The following is a 12591-nucleotide window of genomic DNA, read 5'->3' as shown; positions in this document are numbered from 1 at the left end:
AGATGGCCAATCAAAACCCAAATACCTAAGAAGAAATACGAGGCTATAATAATCAAGATTGGATATAAAACTCAAGGCAAAATCTGATCATAAACTCATTGTTCATCGGTTCCCAACAAACACACCGCACAAAAGTATTACATCAAATAGATCTCCAAGAGACCATTGTGTTGAGAAACATAGAGATAAAACACCATCTAGCTACTGTCTACGGACCCGTACGTCTGATATGAACTAGTCACGCATCATCAGAGAGGCACCAATGAGGATGATGAACCCCTCCATGATAGTGTTCCCCTCCGACAGAGTGTCGGAATAGGACTCTAGATTGGATATCGTGGTTCTCGAACTTGCGGCGTCTGGAACTGTTTTTCGTCGACTCCCTTAGGGTTTCTAGATTCTTGGGGTATTTATAGAGCAAAAAGGCGGTGCGAGGGAGCTCTTGGGCCTCCAGGTGTGCCCTGGTGGCTGGTGCCCACCTCGGGCGCCCCTTCGGTATTTTTTGGCCTACCGAATGTCTTCTGGCCCAGAAAAATCACCAAAACGTTTTGCTGCGTTTGGGCTCCGTTTGGTACAGATTTCCTGCGAAGTAAAAACAAGCAAAAAACAACAACTGGCACCAGGCACTATGTCAATAGGTTAGTCCCAAAAAATGATAAAAAGTAGCTACAAAATGATTCTAAAACATCCAAGAATGATAACATAACAACATGGAACAATCAAAAAATATAGATACGTAGGAGATGTATCACTCGTCCTTCGCTTTGTCGTGTACGGCTCTCCATTGGCCTATGCACCACTCATCCACCAATGCCTCCCAACAATCCATCTTATCCACACACTATCTCAGTGTTGGGGAACATTGCATGGGAAACAAGAACTTTCCTACACACACGAAATACCTATCCATGGTGATGACCATCTACAAGAGGGGAGATCGGATCCACATACCCTTGTAGATCGCTAAGCGAGAAGCATCAAGAAACGCGGTTGATGTAGTCGAGCATCTTCGCGATCCAAATAGAAAGTCGTCCCGCGATCCAATCATGATCTAGCACCGAACGGATGGCACCTCCGCGTTCAGCACACGTGCAGCTCGATGATGATCTCTGCCTTGTTGATCTAGCAAGAGAGACGAAGAGGTGGATAAATTCTCCGGGAGCCCGATGGTGTGATGCTGATGATGGTGGAGCTACTTTGGTTGGGCTTCGTCGTGCCGTACCTAAATAACTACAGGGTGTCACGAGGGGGTGGAGGAAGAGAGGGTTGCGTCGTGGCTTGTGGTGCAAAAATCCTCTCTACCCTCCACTATATATAGGAGGGAGGGAGGGGTGGCTCTCTAGGGACTTTCCCTAGGGTTCGGCTGGGGCAAAGGAGGGGAGAGGAGTCCTCCTCCAAGTCGGTTTGGAGGAGGAGAACTCCTCTCCCTGTTTGGTTTGGCCCCACCTCTATCTCTTCTCCACTTTAGCCGAAATAGGCCCTCTTAGGATGGCCGCCCAGCTCACCAGGGGCTAGTGCGCCACCCTTGGGCCTGTTTGGTCCCCTCCAGGGTGGGTGTCCCCTCCCGGTGGAACTCCAGAACCCATTCGTCACTCCACGTACTTTACCGGTAATGTCCGAAATGGTTCCAAAAGCCAAATGGACACTTCCTGTATATTAATATTTGTCTCCGGACCCTTCCGGAACTCCTTGTGACATCCAGGATCTCATCCGGGACTTCAAATAACATTCGGTTCCCAACATCAATAATTCAACTATACCGAAACGTCCTCGAACCTTAAGTGTGCAGACCCCGCGGGTTTGAGAACTATGTAGAGATGACTGAGACACTCTCCAATCAATATCCAATAGCGGGACCTGTATGTCCATATTGGATCCTACATATTCTACGAAGATCTTTAATCAGTTGAACCTTTATGTCGACGATTTGGTTAATCCCGTATAATATTCCCTTTGTCCTTCGGTATGTTACTTGGCCGAGATTCGATCGTCGGTATCTCTATACCTATTTGAATCTCGTTACTTGCAAGTCTCTTTACTCATTCCATAATACAAAATCCCGTGGCTAACTCTTTAGTCACAATGCTTGCAAGGTTTGTTGTGATGATGTATTATCGAGTGGGCCCCAAGATACCTCTCCGTCATACGGAGTGACAAATCCTAGTCTTGATCCTTGCTAACTCAATGGACACCTTCGTAGATACCTGTAGAGCACCTTTATAGTCACCCAGTTACGTTGCGAAGTTTGATACACACAAGGTATTCTTCTGGTGTCAGTGAGTTACATAATCTCATGGTCATAGGAACATATACTTGACATGCAGAAAAATAGTAGCAATAAAACGCACGATCACATGCTATGATTCATAGTTTGGGTCTTGTCCATCACATCATTCTCCTAATGATGTGACCTATTATCAAGTGATAACACTTGTCTATGGCTAGGAAACCTTAACCATCTTTTCTCAACGAGCTAGTCAACTAGAGGCTTACTAGGGACAATATGTTGTCTATGTATCCACACATGTATAATAATAACTATTTTATTATTGCCTCTAGGGTATATTTCCAACACTCGGGGGAACCCATAAGTTAGTAAAGAGAAATTTGAGCGCTACGCCGACGGATCAAATTAAGAAAACTAAGTACAAGGCCTTAAGAATAGGTCATTAACTTCATGTACTGCTCCTTCTTCAGAAACTTTCCGCGGAACTCCGACTTGTCCTTCTTAATACTACGCGATGCGTAGTAGTCTCGAACAGCCTGTGACCGAGCCTCGTGGCATAAGTTTTGATATTGCAACTTGCAATCGGCCTCAATAACCTTGGGCGCCGCCTCCTCATATCCCTTCTCACACCTGTAGAAGGTCTGCAATCAATCGATACAACACTGATTAGTGAAATAACTAGCTATATTACTAATTTTAGATTGTGTAAAAGGATAAATTACCCAAAAGTTGTTGATCACCATCTCGGCCATCGTGTGGCACGAGAGACCATCGACCATCTCCTCCAGCGGGGCCTGGGCAGCCTTATAGTGTTCTCAGCTAAATCCTAGTGTAGGAACCTCACCCTCACTCGGCAACGTGACAAACCTCGGGAAATTTTGCCGGCAAAGCACATCACGGACGGTGTTCGGCTCATGGACTCCAAGGGGTTGATCCCAACGCCTGCAGTATGACAAGGTCAACGCATTAGCTATTTGAAGAAACTTGAAGGCAAAAGGTACAAAAAGACTAAATGCACTTACTTCTCCGCTTCAGGCCTAATCATCGGCCTATGTTCGCGGGTCGCCGGCACGGCCGGGAGACGTGTACTGTCAACTGGTACACGATGACCCCTCAACCACCTTGCCCTCACTATCAGTACATTCATCCCCGCACCATCAGCATGCCCATCCGGCCCCTCGGTACAATCCGACCAGGTACCCCATCCAAACGAAGCCTGTGAGGTGGGAGTCTCCTGGGATGTAGCCCCTGGTATTGGAGTCTCTTGGGATGAAGCCTCTCGAACCAGAGTCTCATGGGCCGAAGGCCCATCGACCCGAGTGTTGGGATATTACCTGCGGTATGACCCGCCCTATTGGGACGGGTTAGGAAAGCGGCGTCTCATACATAAATGCCAATATAAGACTTGGTTTGGGCCTAGGGCAACTTGGGAGATCTTGTAAGAAGGCCGCCAGGGCCCATGAGCCAGATGTCGGTTCAAGAGTGACAAAGGAGATAAGCCACCAAGGAGTTTTCCTTGGCTTGATGAACACGGCGACTTAGAGATAAGGAAGGCCGCGATTTGTAACGTGGCCTGGACTTTGTAAACCATGGGGCCTCGACCTGTATATAAAGGCGAGTCTCTGGGACAGACAGATCAGGTTAGAAATCATCAAGAGCTAGGTCAGGCGAGTTACACCCTCCTTGTAATCGAAACCACCATCAATATACACAAAGCATGACATAGGCTTTTACCTCCACACGAGGGGCCGAACCTGGGTAAATCTGAGTCTCGCTTCCGCTCACCCCCTTTGAGTCGCCACCAAGGTGCGATGGCTCCTTCACTATGTACTTTCACAAGGACTTCTGCCATGACAAAACCACGATAGTTGGCACCCACCGTGGGGCCTGCGCACGGTGGAGTTGAGTTCTCAAAGGGAGTCCTTCCAGGGTCAGGAAGCTATGCGGTCGACATCATGACAAAAAGCCGCCGTGGGAAATACTACATCGACAACTCGCAGTGGGAGCCTGAGGCCGATTCAATCGAATTTGGATACAGGGCCCCCTTCGATAAGATCCACGTCTTCATTGACACGTTTGGGGCGCCCGTACCTAAGCCGGACACCTTCACCAACATCGTCGAGCCGGCCCGGTACGCCCATCCCACCAAACATCAGGTCAGGGGACGCCACGTATTCTTTGGTTTTACGCAGGGAACCGACCTACCGGACGGGCCGATAGTCGAGGAGATCACCCCCGTCAACTCAGACGATGATTCATCTATGGGCGACACAGATTCAATCTACCCTCTCTACGAGGGACAGCTCGGAGGGTTACTGCAGGCGGCAAACTCTGAGGACTTTGCGGGACCGCATCGACAAGTCGCCATCTACATGGCAGGGGCAGCATCGCCTTAGCCAAATCCCGTGGGCAACAATGAAGCTGGCAGGTCGTCGAAAGCTCCGGCTCAGGCCATGGCAGACCTGGCGGCAGAGAGAGCCAAACTCATGGCGATTGATGTGACGGCAGAAAACCAGGAAACAATCAATGCCGAACTGGTGAAACTAAGGGAGGAGATGGCCAAAATTCAGTGGGACGTGGAAGTAGAAGCCGCCAGGATGGCAACACAGCAGGCCTAGATAACCGCGGAGATAGAGCGTTTGAATACTGAAGGCTGGCGGCTTGAGAGACAACAGCGTGCCTCCGATGCGATCCACCAGAGGATACATCAGGGCCGCCTCCCGGCCGATCTAAACCCGACTCGCCTCTTCGACAGCCCGCATACCCCCGGGATGGGACCCGATCGGCCTTTGCAGGCCGCTCCTAGAGACGATCCGGCACGACCGTCGCTTAACCCACAGCCCCCTCAGCCAACGGAGGCTCGTGCACCCCGTTTCCAGACACCATAGGGTCACTTCTCGAATCCCGTGGATAACGTGCTGGCGGCAACCCACCACTTGGAGTCTCTCCTGATTTACGGAAACTCCCTGGCTGAAGTGGAGGCGAGAAACGCCATCGAGATGCTGAAAACAACGGTGGTACAACATGCGCAATATTCACATAGCCGCGACCGGTTACACTCCATGCCCCACACGAGTCACACCAGGAGTCGCCATGTTGACCTACCTGCGGTGACCAGTGAGCAACGGAGCCTACCGCAGACCAACCCGCCCGGGATGCCCGATACACAGGCTCAAGATCTTGTGGACGCGGTGCGAGCCGCCCGCTTGATGGAAATGGCAGCTGCGGCGGGTCAAGGCTATCTGGATTACACCTAGCCTCTTCCCGTGTTGGTTGAGACAGGCGGCAGGCACATCGGGGTGCCCTGTCTAACGCCCGTCCTCCGCAACGAGCGTATGCCAAAGGATTTCAACGGACCAAGAAAGGTACCCAATTACACACCAGATCTTGAGCCAGGGTCGTGGATCGAAAGTTACGAGCTTGCAATGGATATGATCCATGTGAATGAGGCGGTCTGCACTATGTATTTCACCATGATGCTCGAGGGAACGGCGCGCACGTGGTTGAAAAACCTGCCGCCCAATTCCGTCAACACCTGGGCCGAGTTGAAGGAATGCTTCATAAAAAATTTCCGAGGAACTTGTAAACGCCCGATGACCATCGTTGACCTACAACACTGCGTCCAACGCCCGGATGAGTCGGACCATCATTGGACGTGGCGGGTTGCAGAAGTCATCCACTCATCATATGGTATCTCGGCGGCTCAGGTAGTGCTAATTCTGGAGAATTTTTTTCATTACGAGCCTTTGGTGTTGAAGCTTGGGCAAGTCAAGCATAAGGTGCAGGACATGGGCGAATTGATGGACACTCTAACCATGTAGGCCGAGTGAGACGACACTAAAGATCCCGGGGAAGATGACGACAAGGTTAGCACCGCCAGGAGAGGCGAGTCGTCAAAAGGTCACTCCCAATTCCAAGGGCGGAGCAACCACAACCACGCGGGACAAAGTAGAAGGAGACAACATGAAGGCGTTACAGACATCGTCACTAATACTAACGCTCACGACGGGAACCAATGCCAGAATAAATGGGGCTTCAACGGGAAGAAACCACACAACTATCACGAGATGCTCAAAGGCCCCTGCCCACAGCACGCTACCTCCGAAGGGCTGTCTACCCACTCTTGGGAGGATTGCTATGTGATGCAGGAATTCCGAGCTGAGGTGCTCAAGAAAGGTCAACGAGGTGACCAAGGTGGACATTAGGAACAGTTTGGCACGCTTGGGTCGCACCGAAGCTGTCGGGACCGCGATCCTAAGCCATAGGAATCCAGCCTGTAACACATCGCATCCCTTTGCGGTCTCACGCACGGTTAACCCCACGGCTGCAGCCTTACCTTAGACGGGACCGTTTGCGCCTTTTGACTCGCGTATGCAATTGTGTCGCTAGCAATCCAATGACAAAGAACCCGGATCGACATGTCTAGTCATAAACCAAAGTGACAGTTCCGCAGAGGGACAAGCATACATGACCTAGCAAAGTAGGTGTCGGTCACCAGCGAATGTAGACGAGTCGTAGCAAGCTACAAGGACTCCATTACATCGCGTGACATTCCCCAAAGGGGACAGACACAACAACTAAGAAGGACACACGCCGGTCAACCAATGTGTCCGGAGCAGTAGCGAGCTACCATGGCTCGTTGGATCACAAAGGGGCATTTCCCTGTAAGGAATGCTACTAATGTCTACGGCTAGTAATCGAACCCCATACATATCAAGTACGACACACGTATGCATGGCATACCGATATGTATAGATACATCGATGGCATCACAACATAACCATAAACATACAAGCTTTATTTAAAAGGCTTGGAAAAGCCACACACATAATATTACACTGTAGGGGTCTCACGACCCAACATAACAGTCATTCAAGTTACAAGCCAGCGGAAGTAAATAAACTGTCTGAGTACAAACAGATGACACTAGAAGGCACGTGGCCTAACTATACTACAGACCCACCCTAGGGCCAGATCGTAGCTGGGATACCAGCTACTCGTCGTCGTCGATGTCTAGGAAGAACCCTCCGTTAGGGTCATTAACAACCTCTGCAACAAATATTAAGCAAACATGAGTACGGAGGTACTCAGCAAGACTTCAGGATAACTATCTACTCATGCAATGTATCAATAAGGAATTGTGGGGTTTCATGCGGGGAAGCCAACATTTGACTCGTGGCTAGACAACTTGCATTTTTAAATAATTTTTGACAACTTGATTTCTCGCACACGAGTCCACTAACACCTCAACAATACTCCATCGTGGAATCATTCCGTCTCCATACGGAAATGCCGTCCACGACACTCATGCTTATCTTGACAATTTTATGAGTAGCCATTAAAGTTATCTATGAACAACATATGTCTCCAAGTAGTCCATATTCGTGGACGCGGCTATTCGAATAGATCATAACCCTGCAGGGGTGTACTTCTTCACACACGCTCTCGCCACTTATCGCCATGTGCACGTCATGCACCTCGGCAACCTTCTAGCGGAAGCCCAGCGAGGGAGTCGGCCACGACCGTTAACCACACTAATACTTAGTCCACGTCTATTGCCTATCTAAGGGTAACCCGCACGGAAGTCCGGCCGAGGTTTCCACCACGGACCCAAACGATGTGCGCAGGGTTCCCAAGCCCACCATCTGGGTGCCACTTGGTACACCGTGCCACTGCCTACCGCATCATAGCCCACCTCTCAGGTCAGCTCTATGCACGGCCTCCATCATGACTATAAACACCAGAAACTACTTGCAACTCCTGGACCGAGTACTAGGAGATTAATAAGTCGAGCGGGGTCATATTTCAGGGCCGAGCATGTGGTAGTATCTCGTCTTGGATTACATACACGGAACTCAGTTCCTAAGGACGGTTCCAATGAAACAACCCGCCATGTACTCCTACATAGCCTTACACCGGTACCTTTACCAAATCAGGTTCAACATACAACCTTTACTTACTGAGCACATTCTCACAATTCTGTTCATCTCCCAGATGACAGACCATACACAACTCTAAGCATAGCATGCATAGCAGGATAAGGCACTTCATGGCTCAAGCATCTACCAGGTATGCTAGGTTGCAAGGTTCAGCTATTTACTGTGACAAAGACAGGTCATGCAAAGGAAGTGGGTTCAACTAACGTGGCAAAAGCATTTGAAGCATTTGATCCTAATGCAATAAGTAAGTGCAGGAGCGAGAAAATGGGATTTATCGGGATGATCAAAATGGTTGCATGCCTTGTTGCTTAGAGGAGGGACAATATCCGTCAGTCGGATATTCAGTGGAATCCGGAGGAGCAGAGCTTACCGAAAGAAATGACAACAATCAATAGCAATCATATGCAACAAGATGATGCATGAGCATGGCATGAGGATGCAAGGTGGTATGCTAATATACCTAACATTTATTAGGTTTGAAGTCGATTTGAATCAGATTCAACACTTCAAACGGGGTATTCTCGAATACCGTTTTAATTGATTCGACCTGATGCTCACATCAACTTGGTTTTAACATGCATGGAAATGATATGTTAAGTTGCTGGTTGTGATTGAACAATGTTTGATCATAGTATTTGAAGTGGAATTCAAATGATTTTCAAATTCCATCTCCATAGCATTTATAAAATTAAACTTATTCATTATTCTACATGTTTGGTCGATTAACATTTTCAAACGTGTTTGAAAATGACATATTCAGATTCCTTGGATTTCTCTGATACTTTTTCATATATAAATTATTTTCATTGGAGTTACAAATTAATTTCTATGATTTTCAGAAGTTTTGGCATTTTTCTGGAATTCTTTTTAAACAAAAAATCCACTTATTGCGTCAGCATGGCATCAGCAGGTCCAACTGGCCGTTGAAAGTCAAACCTGACCAGTGGGACCCAGTGGTCAGTGACTCTGGTCAGTTTTAGATTAGTTTTAAACTTGATTAGTTAATTTGAAGCACTGGACCCACATGTCAGTGACTTATTAGTGTAGTTGATTTTAATTTTATTAATCCACAACATCCAGACGCTGGCCCCACACGTCAGTGGCTCAGGCCAGCTGAGTTCCACCGGCGGCGAGGTCGTCCACGCAGGCGGTGAGCCTCCGGCGACACGGGAGACGGCAGAGGGCATCGGAAACTCGTCTCCGGCGACCAAACGCACGGCGGAGACCACAGGGTGATCGGCCACTCGACGGCGCGCACGATGGGGCAAACCCAGGGGCTGGGGTGGTCGGAATCGACGCCGGCGACGAGCTCGGTGGCGACCAAAGCTCGGCCATCATCGAGGTCATCGGAAACAGGGTCAAATCGCGCGGGGCTGGGCTCCTAAAGCATCTATGCGACGGCCTGAAGCTGCTGGTGGCCTCAAAAGGACCAACCCTTCACTGGAGGGCTACCGGCGACGAGCTGCAACGGCAGTCCTTGTCGGGCTCCGGTGGAACTAGGCCTAGGGGAAGAGATCGACGGGGAAAACTTGGGGGAAAGCTGCGCAAGCTCACAGGGAGTGCAGTGGTGGCGCTAGCTTGCTCGGGGAAGCACTGAAAGTGATGAATCGATCGGAGCTCGCCGGCGGCCGAAGCTTGAAGACGACGGTGCCGTGGGTGTTGCAGGGCTCTGGGGACCTTCGGCTTCTGCAGGAAGGACCAGCTCTTCGAGGCGGAGCGAATGGGGCACTCGGGGGGAAGAACTAGTGGCCAGAGGCACGAGCAGCTCGAGCTCGAGCTCCTGTCAATGGCGGCAGTGGGGGAGGAAAGAACCAAGAGGAGAGAGGGGAGATGGAGCGCGGGAATGGATAGGCCAGAGCTCGGGGAGGTTATCCCCACGCGTGCCAGCGCGAAGCGGCGGCCAGGCAGGCAGGGAGCTGCGTGGAGGCGCCCGACGTCGTGGCGGCCACCTCCTGCTCCTGCTGGCGAGGAGGAAGGCGACACAGGGACTGGGCCTCGGCCAGGTAAGCGACAGGTAGGTGTTTCTTCCTTTTTTTCGGTTTTTTTTTGGTTTACTAACTATTTTGGTTTGCTATTTATTTCAGCTCCAAAATAGTTTACCAAAAATATTTTGAACACACCAGAATATTTGTTGGAATATATCCAACCATTCCTGAAGTTTTCAACATTTTTGAAAACTTAAAGTTATCCAACCATTCCTGAAGTTTTCAACATTTTTGAAAACTTAAAGTTTTTGAATTCAAATTTAAACTTGAATCCAGCAGCTTTTTGCATTTAAATAAAATGCCAAATGTGTTATGAAATAGTTTTCTTCACTGCTTATTTGGTTCCATGAATTATCAGAAAAGTTGAACTTTTCTTGAGGCCATTTTGGGTTGATTGATTTGAACAAGTTTATAATTTCTTTAAATTTGAGAAGTGGCTAGGGTTTTTGAGTTTTGCTTCACCACTTGCTTTGATCTTGTTGAAACTTTCTTGGATGCAATGCAAAGAAGATATGAGCACAATGCTATACTTGATTAGGGTTTCAGGGATGCACTACAAGGAATATGGTAATACACGACGCTGTTTTTTCGTCGCAACATCGTCACGGTTTTTAATTTACGACGATCTCACGATGAAAAACCAAGCGTCAAAAACGGAGCGTCAGAAATGAACAACAACGACGTTTTGATTAAAATCGTCGTAACTTTTACGACGATTCCTGGATTGTCGTAACCTTTACGAGGATCCTAAATCGTCGTTGGCAATCAAACTCAGTCCTACATGGCAGTCCTACGTGGCAAAATTACGACGAAATCAAAACGTCATGGTTGAAATCATCCCAACCCATTTCAATTGATCACATGGGCTGGTTTTAATTTTTTGGGCTTTTTCTTATTGGGCTTGTTTTTGGGCCTTAGCCTATTTGCAGCCACTTCTAGTATTTTTTCAAACTTTTTTTATATCATCATAATTTGGGCCGTGGCCTTTTAGAGCCCAAATACATTTGATCCAGTTTCAATTTTGGCCCTTTTTCATTTTTGAATTCAGCAACTTTTTGTTCCAGAATTTGGATTCATTTAATTTTTGTTGGGCCTTTTCAACCCAATTATTTGTCTAGTATTAAATCCAACACTATTTCATATTGAAATCAAGAAAACTCCAAGTCAAATTAAAATCATCCATGATATAACATCACAAAATATATATCCCAAGTTTACATATCACAATAAATCATCTCATGAATACATTTCCTTACACAGGAATATAGCAAGAACGAACAAAATTACACAATAGAACAATGGCACATCTGCTATTGTCCCAACAGTACAGTGGACTTCATTCCGCTCTCCTATGAGGCATGCTCGAGATGCCACAACTTGTCAACCTATAAGAACATTACACTGCACATGAATCAATCAAAAGGAAACAAATACAAAAAATATTAGAAATAAAAAAATTTGTTTTCATCCTGAAGATGATGTTAAAAATCCTGAGATATAAATTCTGGAGTATAATTAGTCCAACCTAAACAGGTCACATAAACTGAAAATTAAACTTCAAACTATCTAAGATTGTTCCAGGAAATTCTAGACAAAGGAAATGCAGACAAGCAAACTTAATATCTTTATGGTATTTTCGCTTTACTAGAGGAATTTAAGCACTGACACAAGCAGGAGTCAATGATACAATAACTAGCACACATGTAAGATAATACAAAACAAGCTACTCCACATTACTGTGATAACCAAGTGCAAACCAGGGTGTAAGAATATTAGCCCAAAAAATCCTTTCGGCAACATACATCACTGAATTACGCTATGAATAAGTGCACCAGAGACTCTAATTTATTACCTTCAGAAGTTTTAGATCGAATCAAATGAAAACATGAAAAAGGGACTACCAAAGAACATTATTGATTTAGATAGAGCTTTGATGCTGAGTTGATTTCTGGTGTCAACTGGGGTAATTCTTTAGCCAGATTGCGGAAAGGAAACCTGACTAGCACTCAAAATATTAACGAGAAGACAATAGTAAAACATAAAAGATGGATCAGATTTCTGGCTTGGAATCCTGATGGGATTACATTTGCGCATTGTATAGTCATAGTCGATAATTTGGGGAAAGTATCCTCGGGTCCATATAATCCAAGGAAAAAAGCAATTGATCATCACAGTAAGTGCAGAAACGTGGTATGGATATGATATCATCACTTCTCACAGCAAACCAAAAATGGTGTAGGAGTTTCTATTTATTTAAGACAAGACAACTATACAGCATCCATGACAGAATGTGTTGCTTACTAGACATTCAGAATAAGTAGAGATACAAAAACATGACTTCAGATGCCGAATATGCACAGTTTAATAATATACAGTCTCATGAGACACCTAATAAGTGTTGATCATCACTAATGAATCAACCACAGAAACCAGCTGCAGA

General features: G+C 47.1%; 1 non-coding gene across 1 annotated transcript; it reads right to left on the bottom strand.

Moving 5' to 3' along the window:
• Positions 1–12196: 12196 nt before the first annotated feature.
• Positions 12197–12291, bottom strand: LOC123433697. Its single transcript, XR_006625025.1, has one exon. It is a non-coding gene; the product is annotated as a small nucleolar RNA Z103 (small nucleolar RNA).
• Positions 12292–12591: the final 300 nt, after the last annotated feature.

This window comes from Hordeum vulgare, chromosome 2H (genome assembly GCF_904849725.1).
Source record: "Hordeum vulgare subsp. vulgare chromosome 2H, MorexV3_pseudomolecules_assembly, whole genome shotgun sequence".
Lineage (NCBI taxonomy): Eukaryota > Viridiplantae > Streptophyta > Magnoliopsida > Poales > Poaceae > Hordeum > Hordeum vulgare.
Note: the sequence above shows the minus strand (reverse complement) of the source record. Positions and strands in the feature narration are given on the sequence as shown.